Raw genomic sequence first — 21,126 nt, forward strand, 5'->3', positions numbered from 1 at the left:
AAGTCATGTCTAGGAGCAATAAAAGAAGGGGGGGACATTTAAACCTTGGGAATTATTACATGGCTAAAATTTTATAGGCCTAGACCTAGGACTTGGGCTTGGCATGAGAAAAGGTGCATACATTGATTCTTACTGTTTTTACTGGCTTAAAAAGGAAATAAATAATGTTTAAAAGTATTTTATTTTTTAAAGATTTTATTTATTTATTTGACGGAGATCACAAGTGGGCAGAGAGGCAGACAGAGAGAGAGGGGGAAGCGGGCTCCTCACTGAGCAGAGAGCCGGATGTGGGGCTCAATCCCAGGACCCTGAGATCATGACCTGAGCCAAAGGCAGAGGCTTACCCCACTGAGCCACCCAGACGCCCCTAAAAGGTATTTTAGAAAGCATGACTTATCTCAACTGTGATAACTCAAAGTTGGCTGACCTTGAATTAGTCACATCAATTTCTCAATTACCCTTTCCCGCAACAGAAAGCCACATAAATACTCACTTTGAAAGCACCCCTATATTATACAGTTTGGTTTCAAAATGTAAAAAAAAAATTACAAAGGTATTCAAAAGGCACAGAAAGAGTAATAATTAATACTGTTCTAATTGATTTCTCACAGGTTATGCCCAACAGCTTAAAGTTAGGCAGTCCTATTGAATTCTGATCTCTACCTGTAGTATGGAACATACTCAAATTACAGCAAAGATGTGACTGGGGCTAAAATATAAGCTGTCTAAAGGCCATAGTAAAATCACAGCAGAAAGGAGTCTAAGATCATTACAATTTTTAGAAGAAATAGTTTCTTCAGAGCTGTTGGTTATAGGAAGATATTAGACCAAAAAACAAAACAAAGCCAAATTTAAAAAACCTGTTACTAAATGTCCTTTTCTAGGCGTCTGGGTGGCTCAGTGGGTTAGGCCTCAGCCTTCAGCTAAGGTCATGATCTCAGGGTCCTGGGATCCAGCCCCACATTGGGCTCTCTGCTCAGCAGGGAGCCTGCTTTCCCCACACTCCACCACCCTACCTCACCTGCCTCTCTACCTACTTGTGATCTCAGTCAAATAAACAAATAAAATCTTTTTTTTAAAAAAGTCCCTTTCCTTTCTACATTGTAATATCAGAGAAGGATACACACAACTCTTCTTTCTTGTAGTCAGTGGAATCACTTGTAGGGCTCACAGTTGCCATAATTCTATGCACCCGATTCAATACCCATATGGCTGGACAATGTTTTCAGATATTTATGGGTTGTTGTTTTTTTTCCCCCATCCTTCATTTCCCCCTTTTCATTCTACCATTTAAGTTGGTAGTAAGCTCTGTGTCTCAGTTCCTGGGGGAAGTCAGGGAAGAATGCAGAGTAAGTCTGAAAATTTTCTTGGCTTTTGTTTCCCAAAGTTGAAAACCTAGAGACAGGATAAATTCTGAGAAAATAAGCTTGGAGAAGCAGAAGAGAAAGAGACACGATTCTCTTTATTATTAATGAGGGCACCAACCCTAGCAAGAGAGCCCAGGCTGTTGGCCTTACTTGCTAGAGGAGCTGGGCATTGCTTCCTGGCCTCAAAGAGCTGATGCACTTCAGGCCTGGGGTTCGAGGCCTCGCAGAAGGTTCCTCTGCTCCATTTGAGGCAGTGCAGTGCCTGAGTGCCACCTGGAAGCCTCAGAGGACCACTGTGGGCTTGGCCAACAGGGATCGCGGAAAGAAGATGGGATTGTGTAAAACTGGCAATTCACAGACCTGTACCCCTGGGGATAAAAATACATTATATGTTTATTTAAAATATATATATATATTTTTAAAAAGAGCAATTGATAAGTCAGGTACTATTCTCTAATGGCTTAGACATATTCACGAACAAAAAGAGGATCCCTGCCCTCATGGAGATGACATTATCTCTGAGCAGTCCTGTTCTTCACTGACTTCCTCCTTCGGATGCAGAGCCCTTTGCCACCCCAGCCTTGGGGCAGAGAGAGGGAATGAGTCCTCAGTGACTGTTCAGGAACATGCAGGTTGGGATGGGGCAGAGGGAGAGAAACACTGTGGAAAATATGACAAGGGAAGGCCCCCGCCTTGAGGAAGAGTGCTGATAGAGACATACAGCCAACAGGATCCTGGGCCATAGAATTCACATAATTCTTCTTTGGACCTGCAGTTCTGTCTTCCTTCACCACTGCTGCACCGACTTTTTCCCTCAGGTGATGTTTTCCCCAACACACTCCCTTTCTGCTCCAGGTTTGGTGATAGCTGGTGCAGTCTGCACCAATATTTTGCCTCACAGGCTCTTTGCCAGGATTCCTTCAAGAGCTGCTTGTCTCTGTGCTGATGTGATGAGAACAAGCAGGCTTGTCTCCTAGAAACAGAATCTTGGAGACAGCAGTTGTGATTGTTTTTTTGAAGAGCTTAGTTCAAAAAGATAATGTCTTCAGACCAGATAATTTCAAAATTTGCCTATTTCTCAATCGCCTGAGTATTTCTCTGGTCTCTCTGACATAGTGCACAAGTGGACTAATCAACCCATCATTCTCCTTCCATCAAGGCCAACTGAACTTATGTCTCCACTGGAGAAGAAGTCAAATAATAAGCAACCAGTCTACATTTTGTAGAGTGTTTCCACTTTGATTCAATTTATTTTTGTCCTTTTCTTTTTAGTGTCTCCCATACAGGCTTTATGTGTTCCTGTGGTAAGCACTGTATGGTCAATCATCTAACGAGAAGCAAGTCCAGAAATATCGCCTAATTACTCTTCTATACCATTATCATAGGAATAAATCCCTTCCAAGTATTGGCCCTACACAGAAAATTCAGACATTACTTCTGGAATCATCATAATGGCAACAAAATGTGGTTCGGAGCTGTGATACGGGAGCACACTGGAGTATGAGTCATAGACCTGTATAGTCGTCTCAGCTCAGTCCCCACTAGCTGTACTCTTTAGATAACTCAACACTCTCAGCCCTGGTGTCCTTATTCTACACATAAAGGGGCGAAGGTACCTGGCTGATTTAGAAGAGCATGCGACTCTTGGTCTTGCAATTGTGAGTCCAAGCCCCTCAGTGGGGGTAGATCGCTTAAGTAAACAAACTTTAAAAAAAAAAATGGAGTGTGTGTGCGCTAGATTAGGTTACCTCTAGAATCCCAATGAGCTCTAAAATTCTGAGATACCTATCTTTACTATTTAAGCTGCCACACTAGAAAAGAGGTTTAAAAGCGTGTTTATCTATTTCCTCCTCTACTTGGTTCATTTAAGAAGTAGAAGCCATTTTAAGTAATGTCTACATGGCTGACAAGTTTAGAAAGTGAAGATTTGAGCACCTGGGTGGCTCAGTGGGTTGAGCCTCTGCCTTTGGCTCAGGTCATGATCTTGGCATCCTAGGATGAGGCTCTCTCCGCAGCAGGGAGCCTGCTTCCCTCTTTCTCTCTCTGCCTGTCTCTCTGCCTACTTGTGATCTCTCTCTGTCAAATAAATAAATAAAATAAAATATTTTTTAAAGTGAAGATTTACAGGGTCATCTGGCTGGCTCAGTGGATAGAGACTGTGACTCTTGATCTAAGTGTTGTGAGTTCGAGCCTTATGTTTGGGTGTAAGAGTTTACTTAATAATAATTAAAAAAAAAAGACTTGGAAAAGGACCACTAATCAATGAAACATAGATCCTGTTTGCAGAAATATTTGATCAGGACCCAAGTAGCTGTGTTCAAATTCAAGCAGTTTCGGTACCCACTAATTTTATTAACATTCATCCATGGGTGAAGACCAAACTGGAAGGGTCTCACTAAAAAAAAAAAAACCACAGATGAGAAAAATTCCTCTGCTCATAGCTGTTTTCCTAGAAACCAGAAAAAAAAATCTTACATACCTGTGCCCCTCTTTCTATTATGCATCACACATAACTCTTCTTCAAGCATAGAGTTTAAGGAAGGTCTGGGGAGTAGGAATCAGGGACACGTCAGTTCATGTCGGGTTGTGACCAAATACACAGCACAAAGGTCAATTGGGACACTTTCCCTATGACTGCCGATATCACTTGACACTACACATTTGAGACTGTATCCTGTTAGTAGGTGACCATGAGCCCTGGTTTAGATGCCTCTTGTCTCAGCCGAATTCTTAATATGCCCATTTTTACTCTCAAAATTGTCCTACTTTGACAATAAATTATATGGTCATTCTATCTAAAGTTTCTACTCAAAATCCAGTTAATCAAAACTTTTTTCAGAGTTAAGAGTTTTTAATAGGGGGCACCTGGGTGGCTCAGCTGGTTAAGCAGCTGACTCTTGACTTCAGCTCAGGTCATGATCTCCGTGTTATGAGATGGAGTCCCACATGGGGGTTTACCCTCACACACTCTCTCTCTCCTTTACAATAAATAAGTAAGTAAGTAAATAAATAAATATAGTTCCTTAGAACTTACTCCTCTTTTAACTGAAAATCTGTACCCTTTTACCAATCTCTCCTTATTTCCCCAACTTCTGGGCCCTGGCAACCACTTTTCTACTGTTTGTACAAGTTTGGCCTTTTTGGAGTGATTCCACATATGGGGCACTTGAGTAGCCAGTGGGATAAGCATCGCCTTCAGTTCAGCTCATGATCCCAGGGTCCTAGGGTTCAGCTCCCTGCTTCGGGGGGAGCCTGCTTCTTCCTCTCCCTCTGCCGCTCCTTCTGCTGGTGTTCTCACGTGCACTCTCTTTCTCTCAAATAAATAAATAAATACCATCTTTAAATAAAATCTTTTTCTGCCTTCAGTCAGGAATCCTGGGACACCAATAAACAAAGATTGTTCCCATCCAGTTTCTCTCATTCTTAGCCTGGAGCAGTGGTCCGGTGGTCTCCAAATCGTTGTGGTCATGCATTCCCTAACTAAGAAAGTTTGAGCAGCCAGTATCTCAGTGTGTGTGTGTGTGTGTGTGTGTACACGTTTGCAACATGTGTACACACATGTTGTACACACACTGCTAAAATATTATGTACCTCATAAAACACCCACAAATTGAGTTAAAAATACAAATAAAAATTCTGCTTTTTAAAAATCTTGTATCCCATTGTGTGAATATGCACCCTCCACTGGGGTACACACACGACATTCTAAGATAAATGCCTTGAAGTTCAGAACAAAGTTCAAAGGAGCCGACCTCCTGCAGTGATAAATCTGCTCTGGCTCCTCCCATAGGAATATTTTAAAACTAGTTTTTAATGGCTTTTTATTTTCTTAACACCCATGAGTAGTTTTTATATCAAGCCAGAACTAACTGAATCCTTGATTTTTCTTGTTCTTTTCTGACTTACTGTATTTCTTTTCCTTTGCTTACTCTCTGTATTTGCAGTCTTGTTTTCTCTCAAGCAATCTGTTTCCAACATATTTTAACACTTAAAGCATATAAATTTACACTGACTTTACAAAATGCTGTTTCCAGCAATGCTGATGGGATACACGCGAACAAGGAGGGAGGGAATTTCCTTTAGATTCTGTTTGGATTCGGCCCAAGATGGAAAAGACCTGGAAGCCTTTCAGAGATGGGATAAACTGACAATTGGAGGAAAAACTGTAAAGGACATTGGGATTTTCCACATATAAAAATATATAAAAGGAACATGAATAGAAATAAAACCTGTACTACTTTGCACTAGAAATAACTATCTAATAAATAATAAGAGCTATGATCTCAGCAATTTGGCCTTCATATCCTGGATCGATGTCAAAAGCCTACAGGCTAACAGGTAAAAGGCTTGTTTAAAAAAAAAAAAAAACCTTATGAGTCAAATTTGATACATTTAAGGACACATAGTTTTTTTTATAAGACAACCTCTGTTACCAGTTCTTTTGCATCTTTTCAAATCCATCATATATAATGCCACTAAAACTGTACTACATAGACCATCCTGAATCATTCTTGTTTTGATTTAAAATTATATATTAACAAAGTTTCTAGTCAGTAAAGGAAGAAGACCCTCATTCTTTTTTATAGTTTCATGAACAGCTGTAAGATAATTTATCTAGTCAATCATTTATTTAGCCAATATTGATGATCAACAGCACCAGTATTTAGCTACTACAAATATTGCTGCAGGAATAATTTTACACATGCCATTTTATGTACATACTAATATGTTTGTAATATGAATTCTTAGAATTCAATCACTGGTCAGAGTAGTTTTAGCTTTAATAGGTATTGGCAATTATTGCTCTGTGATTCTGTGATGCTGACCCAATCCCAACAGGTCTAAACTCAGTTTTACTCCTGTTTTTCCAAAAGGGGACTTAAGCCTTAAATCAGCCTCAACCGTGCCTTCCACGATGCTTAGCTCAGGCCACACTGCACACTGACGTCTTATCTGTGGTCTTAGTCCTATGGGCTTCATTCCTCATGTTGACCTGCTGGCCCACAATCTGAATTTTGCAGGGGGCCTCAGGTGAGGGGCAGCTCAACACCTGCATCTCGGTATCTGCTTTGCTGTTACAAGTGACGATAGCCACGCGTGTCTTCTCTCTGACAGCTGGTGAGTGTTGACCCCCAGAGCCTTAGTCTGGCTCTTGCAGCTTTACTGGCCTTCTGGGGTCCTGAGGAGGGTTCTTTCGGAGTCCGTGGAGCCACAGAGTGTAGGAAAAATACAGGCTTTGGAGCAAGACAAATATAGTCTTGAATCACAGCTTGGTTCTTTCCTGCGGTCACCTTGACCAAGCCCCTTAGCCATTTTGTTCCAGCATTCTCGTCTGTAACATGGTGACAGCAGTGTTAGCGTCATGGTTTTATTGCTAAGAGTGGAAGCAATAATGTGCGTAACATTTTTGGCAAAGGCTGACAGGTTCTATACACTTTATTTTTATTGCTCTATCCTGCAGCCACCTTTAACCGGAGCCTTTTCCCCTCCATTCTGTGAGGACTGTGGCAGTGTTGATGACTTGAGAGGGAAATATTCCTTTTTCTTCTCCTCCTGTGTTACAGGTAGATAAATTATTCTTCTTTGTGATCCTGAGTAAAAGACAGATGTGTTCTTAAGCCTGCTGTTGGAATATGGCCCAAGTAACTTTCTCCTCAGTCAAAGGGGAAGGTCTCCTATGGGTGGTCTCAGCTTGAACTCTTTTCTTCAGTGCTAGAAATGGTCTTTCAGGGGCGCTTGGGTGGCTCAGTGGGTTAAGTCTCTGCCTTCGGCTTGGGTCATGATCTCAGGTTCCTGGGATTGAGCCCTTCTTCGTGCTCTCTGCTTGGTGGGGAGCCTGCTTCCCCCTCTCTCTCTGCCTGCCTCTCTGTCTGCTTGTGGTCTCTCTGTCAAATAAATAAGTAAAATCATTAAAAAAAAAGAAATTAGTCTTTCATCATGAATATCCTTACCTTGAGAAGGCCAATAAATGGTAGTTAATGTACAGACAACAAAACTGCAAATAAGGAAATCAGACTATTTCGTGCACAAGGTCATGAGGAAAAGTAACAAGTGCAACTGTTGACACCAAGCACTCAAAAGGCGTGTTTTCTTGCTCTGTGCTGAAGAGAGATGCAGGATTGTTAGTTGCTACTCAGCAAAAGCCTTTCCAGTCTGATGATCATTACCGAGTTTGTCTTCTGGCACTTCTTACCAAGTTAAAAGATTCTAATTTTTAGAAAGGTTTTTGGATATTCTGTTTTTCAGTGGCTTGATGCTACTTTGAATTCTTCCTTTTTTGTTTTAGTTTTCTTTTCATTTTATTTTATTTCTTTTCAGTGTTCCAGCATTCATTGTTTATGCACCACACCCAGTGCTCCATGCCATACGTCCCCTCCATAGTACCCATCACCAGGCCCTCCCAGCCCCCCACTCCCCTCTCCTCCAAAACCCTCCGTTTGTTTCTCAGAGTCCGCAGCCTTTCATGGTTTGTCTCCCCCTCCAATTTCCCCTAACTCACTTCTCTTCTCCATCTCCCAATGTCCTCCGTGCTATTCCTTATGCTTCACAATTAAGTGAAATCATATGATACTTGACTTTCTCTTCTTGACTTAATTCACTCAGCATAATCTCCTCCAATCCTGTCCATATTGATACAAAAGTTGGGTATTCATCCTTTCCGATGGAGGCATAATACTCCATTGTATATATGGATCATATCTTCCTTATCCATTCGTCTGTTGAAGGGCATCTTGAATTCTTCCTTTTTTAAAAAAAGATTCCCACTTTTATTTATTTTTTATTAACATATAATATATTATTTGTTTCAGGGCTACAGGTCTGTGATTCATCAGTCTTACACAATTCACAACACTCACCCTAGCACATAGCACATAGCACATAGTACTTTGAATTCTTCTTAAATATCTCCTTATTTTTAAGTAAAATAACCTAGTGATCAGTTTTCCAGTGAGGTTTAAACCACTGTTCTTTATAGCTGTAGTTATCTTGTCTGATGCTTTATCACCCATGTTTCTGATATACGAAAAACAATCTCCAATTTAAACTTGGATCTAGGAATCCCCCTGCCCAAGAGAAAGCTGTTTAGCTGCTTTGAGAGTTGTCGGAAGTCTGTAACTAGTTCTTGTGTATATGCCTGTGGGGATTTGGAGTTCGGGAAGACAGGGAAATGTCAATTGGTGACAAGCCTAAAAGGCTGGCAATAAAGTAGCTCCTTTTCTCTTATAAATCTGAGGAAGAAACCGAGAGAAGAAATACAGAAATGCATGATGCAACAAAATCACAGTGTTTTGGTCCCCAATGTTGGGTCCCCTAATAATGGGTCTGTGATTAAAGGAGTGAGACTGATACAAAGTGAAGGTCAAGCAAAGCTTTATTTCTGCTTGAAGCATCGAGAATCAAACCTACAGGCCGGGTCCACGCCTCTTACAGAGAGCGCAACCCCTCCCTGCCTCACAGACTTTTATAGAGCAAAGGACATGTGGTTGGGTCCAGCCACACACAGGTGGCGAAAGAGATTGTAACATACAGAGAAAGCTGCACAGTCCTGCTAGGTCACACATAAGTGACCAATTGAATTACAATTTACCCTATAGTAGACATTTGAATGAGCCTATCCCTTTGGTCAGAATTGGTGCCCAAAAAGGTGGGGCCCACACTCCTTGGTAGCTAGGGAGACAGAATGCGCACTTTACTGATTGGATGTCTCAACCTGACCCGACTCATCTGTGCATTCGGGCTGTTATCTCTACCTGACCTGACCCACCCTTGCATTTGGGCTTTGTTACCTGGGACTGGTTTCCCAGACTTGCTTTTAAATAAGTTCCCCTGGGGCGGGGACAGGGTTAATTTAAGTTTTACTGCATAAACAACAAAATGGCTGTTCAACCAATGTGGGGCCACTCTGGCTAAACAGGCCCTTACAAGGGTAGTTTTGACTTGGAAGAAACTTATTCTTCTGGTTTAAATGCTTTACTCAACAGGTGATGACCCGAGACCACTATGCTAGAAATTGACATAAGTTTAATTTTGATATCAATCTTATGGATGACGAAATTGAGGAAACTCAGTAAGTGTAGACTTGGAATTTGGACCTAGATTTGGTTGGCTTTGGAGCCAAAATTTCAGCCTCTGTGCTACCTCATACACATAGATCTATGAGGCATTTTCTTGCATTGATTCACTTGTGTTTGCTTATTTTTTTATTTTTTAGAGATTTTTATTTATTTATTTGACAGATAGAGATCACAAGCAGGCAAAGAGAGAGAGGAGGAAGCAGGCTCCCTGCTGAGCAGAGAGCCTGATGCGGGGCTCGATCCCAGGACCCTGAGATCATGACCTGAGCCGAAGACAGAGGCTTTAACCCTCTGAGCCACCCAGGCGCCCCCACTTGTGTTTGCTTATAATGAATGACTGCATTTGCCCCATTGCATTTTGCTTATATTCCTTAAAGGATTTAGATGGTTTTAGTGCAAGGAAAAGACATTCTCTTATGTGCAAAAGACTTGGATTATCGCTTGAGTTTTTCCCCTCTGGAGTGTTTATAACCTTCACGGTATCCCAGGAGATCAAACTGGCAGGGGGAAAAGGGCCAGGGAGTCAGGGAAGGGCACAGAAAGGCCAACCTGAGGATCCTACAAACAAACAAAATGATCAAACAAAAAACTGGGGATGAGATGTGTGGAGTAATGACCAAAGGACGCAGCAAATTACAATACTGAAAACAATACTGGTCATGCTTTAAAATTGGAAAATGATGTTGATAAAGGAGGTAAGTCAAATTGAGGGGCTGAGTCAAAAGGATGTCTCTGTGGGGAAAAAAAAAATCAACTCACTATTTTCCCACAGCCTGGCTTGAAGTTTTATCATTTCATATATCTTCTTCTTCTTCTTCTTTTTTTTTTTTTTTTTTTAAGATTTTACTTATTTATTTGACAGAGAGGAAGAGAGCGAGCACAAGCAGGGGGAGTGGCAGGCAGAAGGAGAGGGAGAAGCAGACACCCTGCAGAGCAGGGGAAGTCCAATATGGGACTCAATCCCAGGACTCTGGGATGACCTGAGTCATGAAGGCAGTGGCTTAATCAATTGAGCCACCAGGAGCCCCTCATGTATTTTTACGTGGTAAGTAGAGAGGAGGAGAAAGGAAAGTAGCAGGTCCCTACATAAGATACAGCAAAAGACATATTTATTTCAAAATATAAGTATTAAATCTGTAATTAAAAGTTCAATAATTAAATCAATAATTAAAAGTTATTGAACATCTGTTCTGTGCCAAGCCTTGCATGAGATGCTGCATATCCATAGATAAGACACCACTCCTGAGCTCAATCAATTAACTGCCTGGCAGGGGAGACAGTACACAGATGTCTACAATATAATGGACAGGTAATAGGACCATAAAACCTTAACACAATAGTTTGAACAAGCAACTCAGCTTGGGGTATCTGGGATATAGTCACAACAATTCCTTGAGTTGTAGGAACTTTTAGAAGGAGAGGAGTGGAGGTGTGCCTGATGAAAACAAAGAGCAGAAGATATTTCAGGTGAATGGCACTGCATGAGCAAAGACACAGAATTATGCAAGCACACGCATAGAGGGTCTGGAGAACTGTGCAAAGTTAGCGTGGCTCTAGCTAGAGAACTGAGGGTAGTGGCTATTATAGTTGGTCCTTGAACAATGCAGGGGTGAGGGGTGCTGTCCCCCTGTGCAGCTGAAAATCTGCATCTGAATTTTGGCTCCTTAAAAACTTAACTAGGGGCACCTGGGTGGCTCAGTGGGTTAAGCCATTGCCTTTAGCTCAGGTTATGATCTCAGGGTTCTGGGATCAAGTCCCACATCGGGCTCTCTGCTCGGCGGGGAGCCTGCTTCCCTCTCTCTCTCTCTCTCTGCCTGCCTCTCTGCCTACTTGTGATTTCTCTCTGTCAAATAAATAAATAAAATCTTTAAAAAAAAAAAACTTAACTACTAATAACCCACTATTGACCAGAAACCTTACCAGTAACATAAACAGTCAATTAACACATATTTTGTATGTTGTATATATTATATCTGTTCTTACCATAAAGCCAGGCAAAAGAAAATGTTAAGAAAGTCACAAGGAAGAGAAAATACATTTATAGTACTATACTGTACATATCGGAAAAAAACTACATGGAGAGCAGACAAGCAGTTCAAACCCTTATTGTTCAAGGGTCAGCTGTGTTATACTAGCTAGTTACAATGAAAGTGTTAATAGTTATTATAGCAAGTTCATTCCATGTACACTAATGCCAGACTGGAAAGCAAGTTGAGCAAGGCTGGGTCTGAGAGAGTGAAAGTTTCTGTATATGACAGAGATTATTAAAGATAAGATAAAAAACTTCATAGCTGAAAGATGGACAATATAACCAAGCTTATCATTTCCAGAGTTTAAGGAAGTCTTGACAACAAAGAGATAGTCAAGCGGACCACTTCACCCTGAGACAGCAGTGGTAAGAGCTTTCTTGAAGTCCAGATGAAACTGAGCAAAACACTGTAGAATAAACAGAATGAATCAACAGAAGAATCTATGCAATCCTCTTGGATTTCCTTTCAGAGAACACGTCTAGAGAAGAGAGTATGGCAATTGGAGTCTCAGAGTCTGAGGTTTGAATTCTGGCTCTGCCATTTTGCTCATTATGTGGCCAGGAACAACGTAACCTCCAGAGTCTTAACTACCTCCTGCGGAAAATGGAAGCACGGAGAGGTGCCTCGTGGAGACGCTGGAGTGAAAAGTCTAGCAGGATACCTGGCACCCAGTGTGAACCCCCATCGTGAGAGTTAACCTTGCTGTGATCTCAGAGGGCTTGCTTTGAACATGTAATCGAATTTACTGCCTTCTTCAGAACAACTCTAGAGAAACTCCTTTGAAATAAGCTATGTTGGATGAACCATCCGTGTGGGAGGGTTGTATGTGGTGGTGGTATGTCTATGGAGAGGTTAGCAGGTTTTGAAATAGTTTCAGAACAAAGAAAAAAAATGCCACTTTATGCAGTGGGTGACAGATAACTACATAAAGCTTTTTGCCAGTCAATGTTATACAGAAACTGTCAACTCTCAATGAAGCCGTCGACTTACAAAACCTAAGTTCTACAAGGGTAGATGGCTCTAGGGTCATCTTTATGTTATTCAACATATTCCTAGTGCTGAGCACTGTATCTGACACATAGCAGGTACCAAATAACTATCTGTTAAATGAAAGAAGAAAGAAAGGAATGGTATTGAAAAGGTTTGGGCATGCTCAAAGATGGTATAACCTTAACATAATCCAAGGGCAAGTTGATAAGCATTTGGGGGATACATCAGCTTCTTTATGTTGACAGTGAGATGATCAACTGTCATGCTTTCCCACTAAATATTCCTTAGTACAGGGGTGCCTGGGTGGCTCAGTCAGTTGAGTATCTGACTCTTGGTTTCGGCTTGGGCCGAGGTATCAGAGTCGTGATATCGAGCCCTGCATCAGGCTCCATGTTCAGTGGAGTCTGCTCGAGATTTTTTCCCCCCTCCCTCTCCTTCCTCCTTGGCCTGTGCTCTCTCTCTCTAAAAACAAACAAATAAATAAATAAATAACATCTTTAAAAATATTCCTTAGCACCATTTTCAGAAAGAAACAGTCACTGGATAATTCCTTGAACAGGTGAAGTTCTTAGAAATTCCAGATGGGTAGGTTCATAGAGTTCACATCTGAATAGACATTGTTACCAGAAAGACTGAAGGAACCCAAATGATGGTGCAGTTTTACATTCCTCCTTTAACATGAACCCCAGCAGCCTTCAGATGATTTCTGTACTCTTTTCCATTTTCAGCCAAAATAGATCCTTTGTGCCTCTGTCAAACTTTCCCATTATTGCATAATCTAGGATGTCCCTGCAGAGCTTCCCTTGCTGTTAAGCAGAACTGACAGAAGAGTGATATTTTCTATTTAAGGCAGAGCTTGGAAGTTACCAGCTAATTCTCAAATAGCACTGAAAAACAAATGCTGGGATCATGCACCAGATATTGGTACCTTTGACTTTTACTTTCTCGCCTCTAAATATCAGCTCCTAAACACCAGCCTGTTTAAGAGGTCCCATCACTGACATGGGATCATTGGAATTGCTATTATTTCTTTAGAAGGCAAAATTTAGGCTTTTATATTTTGTTTTCATTATATTTGAGAAACAATGCCTCACATCTACATAAACAAACCTGGAAATTCCAACTTGGAAGTTCAAATTCAAAATGTTAGAGTATCTTTGTTCCTTTAAAAGGTTCCTGATAAGAGCGCCTGTGTGGGTCAGTTGGTTAAGCAACTGCCTTCAGCTCAGGTCATGATCCTGGAGTATCAGGATCGAGTCCTGCATCAGGCTCCCTGGTCAGCAGGGAGTCTGATTCTCCCTCTGACCTTCTCCCTTCTCATGCCCTCTCTCTCAAGTAAATAAAATCTTGAAAGAAAAAAATTAAAAATAAATAAACAAGTAAGTAAGTAAATGTCCCTGATAACAAACAAACAAACAAAAAAATCTCTAAACAAATAAGCAAGCAAACAAACAAAAAACAACCCACACCTCACAAAGTGAAGAGGTTCAGGACAGTCTGTAATTTTGATAATATGCCACTTTATAGAGTGATATCTGTTTTCAATATCTAACTAGCTTTTACAAAATTTATTTAAAATTTATTTATTTGGCAGAGATAGTGAGAGAGGGAATACAAGCAGGGGGAGTGGGAGAGGGAGAAGCAGGCTTCCCGCTGAGCAGGGAGCCTGATACGGGGTCCATCCCAGGACCCTGGGATCATGACCTGAGCCGAAGGCAGATGCTTAATGACTGAGCCACCTAGGCGCCCTTCTAACTGGCTTTTTTCCCTCTATTATCCTAAGTGACTTCTAATATTTTTCACAGTTATTTAAAACATGCTCATGTGGTCACAGTTAAATCCTATAAAGGGCAAAGGGACTCGGCCTTTACATAAGCAAACCTCAGAGACACTATGGTTTAGTGCCAGACCAACACAGTAAAGTGAGTATTGCAATGAACTTTTTGGTTTCTCAATGCATACAAAAGTTAGGTTTAGTGTATTAAGTGTGCAACAGCATTATGTCTAAAAAACGCCCAGTGTACATACCTTAATTTACATCTACTTCATTGGTAAAGAAAGCACTAACCATCATCTGAGTATTGAGAGTGGTCATCTTCCTGGTCGAGGGTCTTGCCTCAACATTCATGACTGCTGACCGATGAGTGATGGCCGCTGAAGGCTGGGGTAGCTGTGGCAATTTCTTAAAATAAGACAACAATGAAGTCTGCCCCATCAATTGACCAATTCCTTTCACATATGATTTCTTTGCAGCACGTGATGCTGTTTGATAATATTTCACCCCCAGCAGAACTTCTTTCAAAATTAGAATCACTCCTCTCAAACCCTGCTGCTGCTTCATCAGCTAGTTGATGTAATATTCTAAATCCTTCATTGTCATTTCAACAATGCTCATAGTATCTTCACGAGGAGTAGATTCCTTCTCAAGAAACCACTTTCTTTGCTCATTCATAAGAAGCAACTGCTCTTGCATTAAAGTTTTATCAGGAGACTGCAGCGATTCAGTCTGAGCTTCAGGCTCCCCTTCTAATTCTAGTTCTCTGGCTGTTTCCACCGCAACAGCAGCTTCTTCCTCTACTGAAGTCCTGAACCCCTCCAAGTCATCCATGAGGGTTGGAATCAACTTCTTCCCAACACTTGTGCATGTCGATATTCTGATCTCTTCCCATGAGTCATGAATGTTCTTAATGACCTCTAGAATGGTGAATCCTTTTCTTTTTTTTTTTTTTTTAAGATTTTATTTATTTATCAGAGAGAGAGGGAGAGAGCGAGCACAGGCAGACAGAGGCAGAGGGAGAAGCAGGCTCCCCGTTGAGCAAGGAGCCCGATGTGGGGCTCGATCCCAGGACGCTGGGATCATGACCTGAGCCGAAGGCAGCTGCTTAACCAACTGAGCCACCCAGGCGTCCCTGGTGAATCCTTTTCTGAAGGCTTCAGTTTACTTTGCCCCAATCCTTCAGAGGAATCACTATCAATGGCAGCTATACCCATACAGAATGTAATTTTTAAATAAGAAGACTGGGAAATCAAAATTACTCTTTGGCCCATGGGCTGCAGAATGAATGTTGCATCAGCAGGTATGAAAACAACGTTCATCTTGGAGGTCTCACTCCAAGTGAGGACTCACTGATGTAAGTCCCATCAGTTCTGTTGGGTGATCAGGCACACTGTCAATGAACAGTAATATTTTGAAAGGAATCTTTTTTTTTTTTTTTCTCTGAGTACATCTCAACAGTTAGCTTAAAATATTCAGTAAACTATGTTGTAAACAAATGTGCTACTACCCAGGGTTTATGTTCTTTTGATAGAGCACAGGCAAAGTAGATTTAGCATAATTCTTAAGAGCCGGAGGGTTTTAGAAATGGCCAGTGAGCGTTGGCTTCAACTTACAATAGCCCCTAACAAAAGAGTCAACCCATTTTTTGAAGCCCGGCATTGGCTTCTCCTCTCTGGCTGTCGAAGTCCTAGATGGCATCTTCTTCTAGTATAAAGCTTGGTCTACATTGAAATCTGTTGTTTAGTGTAGCTACTTTCATTAATTATCTTAGCAAGATTTAAAAACAATTTTTATTTATTTGAGAGAGAGAGAGCATGCGAGAGCATGAGCAGGGGCAGGGGAGAGAGAGAAGCAGACTCCCCGCTGAGTAGGGAGCCTGACACAGGGTTCAGTCCCAGGGACCCCACATCATGAACCCAGCCAAAGTCAGTCACTTATTTAGCCGACTGAGTCACCCAGGTGACTGTTAGTTAGATCTTGATAACTTGCTGCTTCACCTTTCACTGTTATGTTATGGAGACAGCTTCTTTCCTTAAACCTCCTGAAGGAAACTCTGCTAACTTCCAACTTCCTTTCTGCAGGTTCCCCACCTTTCTCAGATTTCACAGAATGGAAGAAAGTTAGGGATTTCCTGTGGAGTAGGCTCTGGCTTAAGGGAATGTTGTGGCTGGTTTGATCTTCTATCCAGACCACTGAAACTTTCTCCCTATCAGCAATAAGGCTGTTCTGCTTTTCTTATCATTCATGCTTCACTGGAGTGAACTTTCAATTTCCTTCAAAACCTTCTCCTTTGCATTCACAACTTGGTTAACTGGTGCAAGTGGCCTGGCTTTCAGCCAGTCTTGGCTTTCAACGTGCCTTCCTCACTGAACTCAATCATTTCTAGCTTTTCATTTAAAGTGAGAGATGTGCAACTCTTCCTTCCACTTGAACGTTTGAAGGCCATTGTTAGGGTTACTCACTGGCCTAATTTCAATCTGTGCCTCGGGAAATAGGGGGGCCCCGAGGTGAGACAGAGAGATGGGGAATAGCCAATTGGTGGAGCAGTCAGAACACACACATTTATCAATTAAATTTGCTGTCTTATTGGGTTTGGTTCACAGGACCCTCCAACAATGACAATAGTAACATCAAAGATGACTGATCACAGATCAACCATAACAAGTATAATAAAAACTTTGAAATAGTGTGAGAATTATCAAAATATGGCACAGAGGTATGAAATGAAGAGAATGGTATTGACAAAAAGGTGCCAATTGACTTGCTTGTTGCAGGGTTGCCAAAACCTTCAACTTGTAAAAAGCACGGTATCTGGAAAGTGCAATAAAGCAAAGTGCAAAAGAGAAGAATTCCTGTAATCTCAGCTTAACCGGTCTGCAGATATGGGCTTTTCCAGGGAAAGGGGCATGATCTCAGGGTTATGGCCATCTTTAGTCAAAGGCAAGTCCCAGAGAAGGTCTCAGCTCAGAGACAGTGATTGCTAACACTCCCAGAAGCTGGAAGGGTGTGCTCCAAACCTGAGGTAGGGTATCCTGGTGGTATACTTTGGCCTCTAAGGAGAGATGGAAGTGGGACTCCGCTCAGAGTTCTGGCCCTATTCACTTTTAAATCATGGCAGATCATCTTTAAAAAAATTTTTTTTTTAAGATTTTGTTTATTTGTCAGATAGAGAGACAGAGAGCACAAGCAGGAGGAGCGGCAGGCAGAGGGAGAAGCAGACTCCCTGCTGAGCAAGAAACCAGATGTGGGACTAGATCCCAGGACTCTGGGATCATGACCTGAGTGGAAGGCGGAGGCTTAACCGACTGAGCCATACAGGTGTCCTGAGATCATCTTTAATTTTTAGATTAGTTTTAAACTTTTAATCATGATATATATCACACTAGAGAACTTACAATATTGTCTACTATGTAGAGCATTTCCAATACCTTGGAAACCCCCACATAAATCTCCTTAATTGTATCCTCTACAGCGGTAACTGCTAGGCCACATTTGATGTTAATCATTTACTGGTTAGTCTTAATAGCTGCCCTCCCCCCTTTTTAAAAAAAATTATTTGACAGAGATCACAAGTAGGCGGAGAGGCAGGCAGAGAGAGAGGGGGAAGCAGGCTCCCTGCTCAGCAGAGAGCCCGATGCGGGGCTCGATCCCAGGACCCTGGGACCATGGCCTGAGCCAAAGGCAGAGGCTTAACCCACTGAGCCACCCAGGCGCCCCGCTGTCCCTTTTTAAAAAATTAAGACACCAGTGAGATTGGGCAAAAGGAAACCATTCAACCAACAACATGATTTTTTCCCTTACAACCATCTTATTTCACATGTGCTTAAATACTTCTCTACACACACTACAGAATGGATACGACATTACATTCACAGATATGACACTGTTCTAGACGTGGCAAGCAGGGAGCACCCCTACAAAGATCTTCTTTACATGTGTTCTTAAAAACACTTCTTTCATGCGTTCCTTTATGGCTTTTTAAAGACACATAAGTACTCCTAAAAATATTTTTTAGTTTAGTTTAAATGGACTCATCCTACTTCAGTCTCTTCCTGCTTAACATGCTCTAATTTAGTTTTCCTTTTTACTGGTGATTATAGCGGCAGCTTGTTCTTTTCTCTTACTGTATATTATTCCATTATATGATGAGCGATGCCATTGATTTCTTTGATATTGTCTGATGTTGTTGGTTGGAACTTTGGGTACTAACTTGTCTATGAGAGTTTGTTTTTTTAAAAGAGGTTTTATATTTGACCAAAGCCTTAATCTCTAGTTGTTGACTTCCATGCAAAGGCACAAAACAGATAGAAATATCCTTTTTACAGAGGAACTTTTTGTTTTGATAGAAGTGCCTTCCACTTAATCATTAGAGTCTGTTAACCTATAATGGTTGGTTTTAGTTAGAGCATACTTAACATAAAAGTTTTTCAAAAATGAAATAAAATCAATGTTTTATAATTGATAAACTGTGATTCTACATTAGAAAGATATATGAAGGAATCCTGTCTTTAAAGACAATTATCACATGATCTCTCTGATATGAGGAATTTGAGAGGCAGGGCAGAGGATCATGGAGGGTAGGGAGGGAAAAAACAAAACAAGATGGGACCAGAGAGGGAAAGGAAACATAAGAGACTCTTAATCTCAGGAAACAAATTGAGGATTGCTGGGGGGTGGGAGGGTAGGGAGAGGGTGGCTGGGTGATGGACACTGGGAAGGGTATGTGCGCTGTGTATGGTATGTGAGTGCTGTGAAATGTGTAACACTGATGATTCACAGACCTATACCTCTGGGGCAAATAATACATTATGTATTAATAAAAAATAATGATGTTAAAAGAATCAGCAAAATCAATAATAATTGTGGTATATAAAAACAAATTTTGTGTATGAGTATCTCACGAATAACTCTGATCCTTTGAGTTTTATTGCTGCAATTATCAAACATGGGACCTCAGCCGCGAACATGCCTATTCAAGATGATGAATCATAGGTAGTGAATTACAAGATGCTGAACTTCAGCCGACAACTCTAACAATAAGGAATTTGACTAGTTGCTTGGGATTTTACAGTACACTAATGTGAATAGTTTTTCAAAAAAGATTAATTTGCTAAATATAGCATTGCTGGAAATAACCTTTCTCTAATGGTTTTCCTGATGAAGAAGCAATTCCTACAAGACAATTTGGCCCTCAGTATAATTTCAAGGAGCTAACAATTGAACAAATCAATGGCTTTAATTATCTGCTTGCCAAAATTAAGCTAAAACTTTTTAAAGCAAATGCCCCCACAGGGGTTTGTTCAAAAATGATTTTAAAACATCTAAAATGGCTTAGTATTCTTGATTCAGAAAAATTTCTTTGAAGGATATAAATTCAAGAGATCTGGAAATGCCTTTCATTTCCCATGAGTTTAAATCCATTGAGCTGTCAGGAGCAATGGCTTTTCCCCCAGGAGGGAAAAAGGAAGAAGGTGTGTGTGTGTGTGTGTGTGTGTGTTTCCCTCAAAGGAGTGTTGTTTACTAATTTTTATTTATTGTAGACTTTTTGTATCAGGGCCCAAAGTTAGAGCTGTCCTTAACGATGTTTACAGAATGATGGCTTTAAAGGTAATAAAGTAACGCATAAGAACATTAATTACTCTGTGTGTGCTTGCAGGACTCCATTAACTCTAATCCAGCAGGAGAAACTTGCCACCATCTTGCTTCATGTGTGAGACTGTGTGTGTGTGTCTATGAGTAAAACGTTCACCTCACCCAAGAAGGACAATAAAATGTTGTTAGAGATTGGGGAAGGGGACCAGGTAGCAGAAAAGCATGTGCTTCCAAAGTCCTATTACTGTAAGAAGGATAATCTGTGAGAAAGGGCAGAGGGAGATCATCTACGGTTTGAGTGGCTCAGGTAGAATCAAATGGGACCAGCCTCTAGACCCCTTGTTCACATCTGGAATCTCTGCCTATAATCACACCTGAGATAGCATTTTGGTCCTAGATTTCATACCAATGAACTTAGACTACCATCTGCTTTCTTTATTTTTATTTATTTATGTAATTTATTTTAAAGATTTTATTTAGAGAGAGAGAGCATGCACGCATATGCAATCACGAGCAGGGGGAGAAGCAGAGGGAGAAGCGGACTCCACACGGAGCAACGGCCTCTGAGGAGATGAGGCAGGGCTACATCCCAGGACTCTGGAATCATGACCTGAGCAGAAAGCAGATGCTTAGCCAACTAAGCCACCCAGGCATTCCTATATAACCAATTTTATTATCCAGTATAGTTTAATACAGTGTTATCTTAGTTTCAGGTGTACTGCTTTCTTTAGTTATACAGGTGAGTTTGTAACCTTGCAAAGGCTCTAGCCATCATAGAAATGATGACATGAATCAAAATAATATTAATACTTCTATATACACCCAGAGATGAAGTTTTAATCTGCTTCTATTTGTTATTTAACATATTTAATACAATTAAGGAGATCTGGCATTTTGTACTTGTGATTTTATTTATTTTTTTAAAGTTTTATTTATTTTTTAGTAATCTCTCAACCAATGTGGGGCTCAAACTCATGACCCCAAAATTGAGATCAAGAATCCCATGCTCGGGGGATGTGAGTCAAGATGGCGGAGAAGTAGCAGGCTGAGACTACTTCAGCTAGCCGGAGATCACCTAGATAGCTTATCTAAAGATTGCAAACACCTGAAAATCCATCGGCAGATTGAAGAGAAGAAGAACAGCAATTCTGGAAACAGAAAAACAACCACTTTCTGAAAGGTAGGACCGGCGGAGAAGTGAATCCAAAGTGACGGGAAGATAGACCCCGGGGGGAGGGGCCGATTCCTGGCAAGCGGCGAAGCAACCGCGCACAAAATCAGGACTTTTAAAAGTC

Source organism: Mustela nigripes, chromosome 6, assembly GCF_022355385.1.
Source record: "Mustela nigripes isolate SB6536 chromosome 6, MUSNIG.SB6536, whole genome shotgun sequence".
NCBI classification, from domain to species: domain Eukaryota; kingdom Metazoa; phylum Chordata; class Mammalia; order Carnivora; family Mustelidae; genus Mustela; species Mustela nigripes.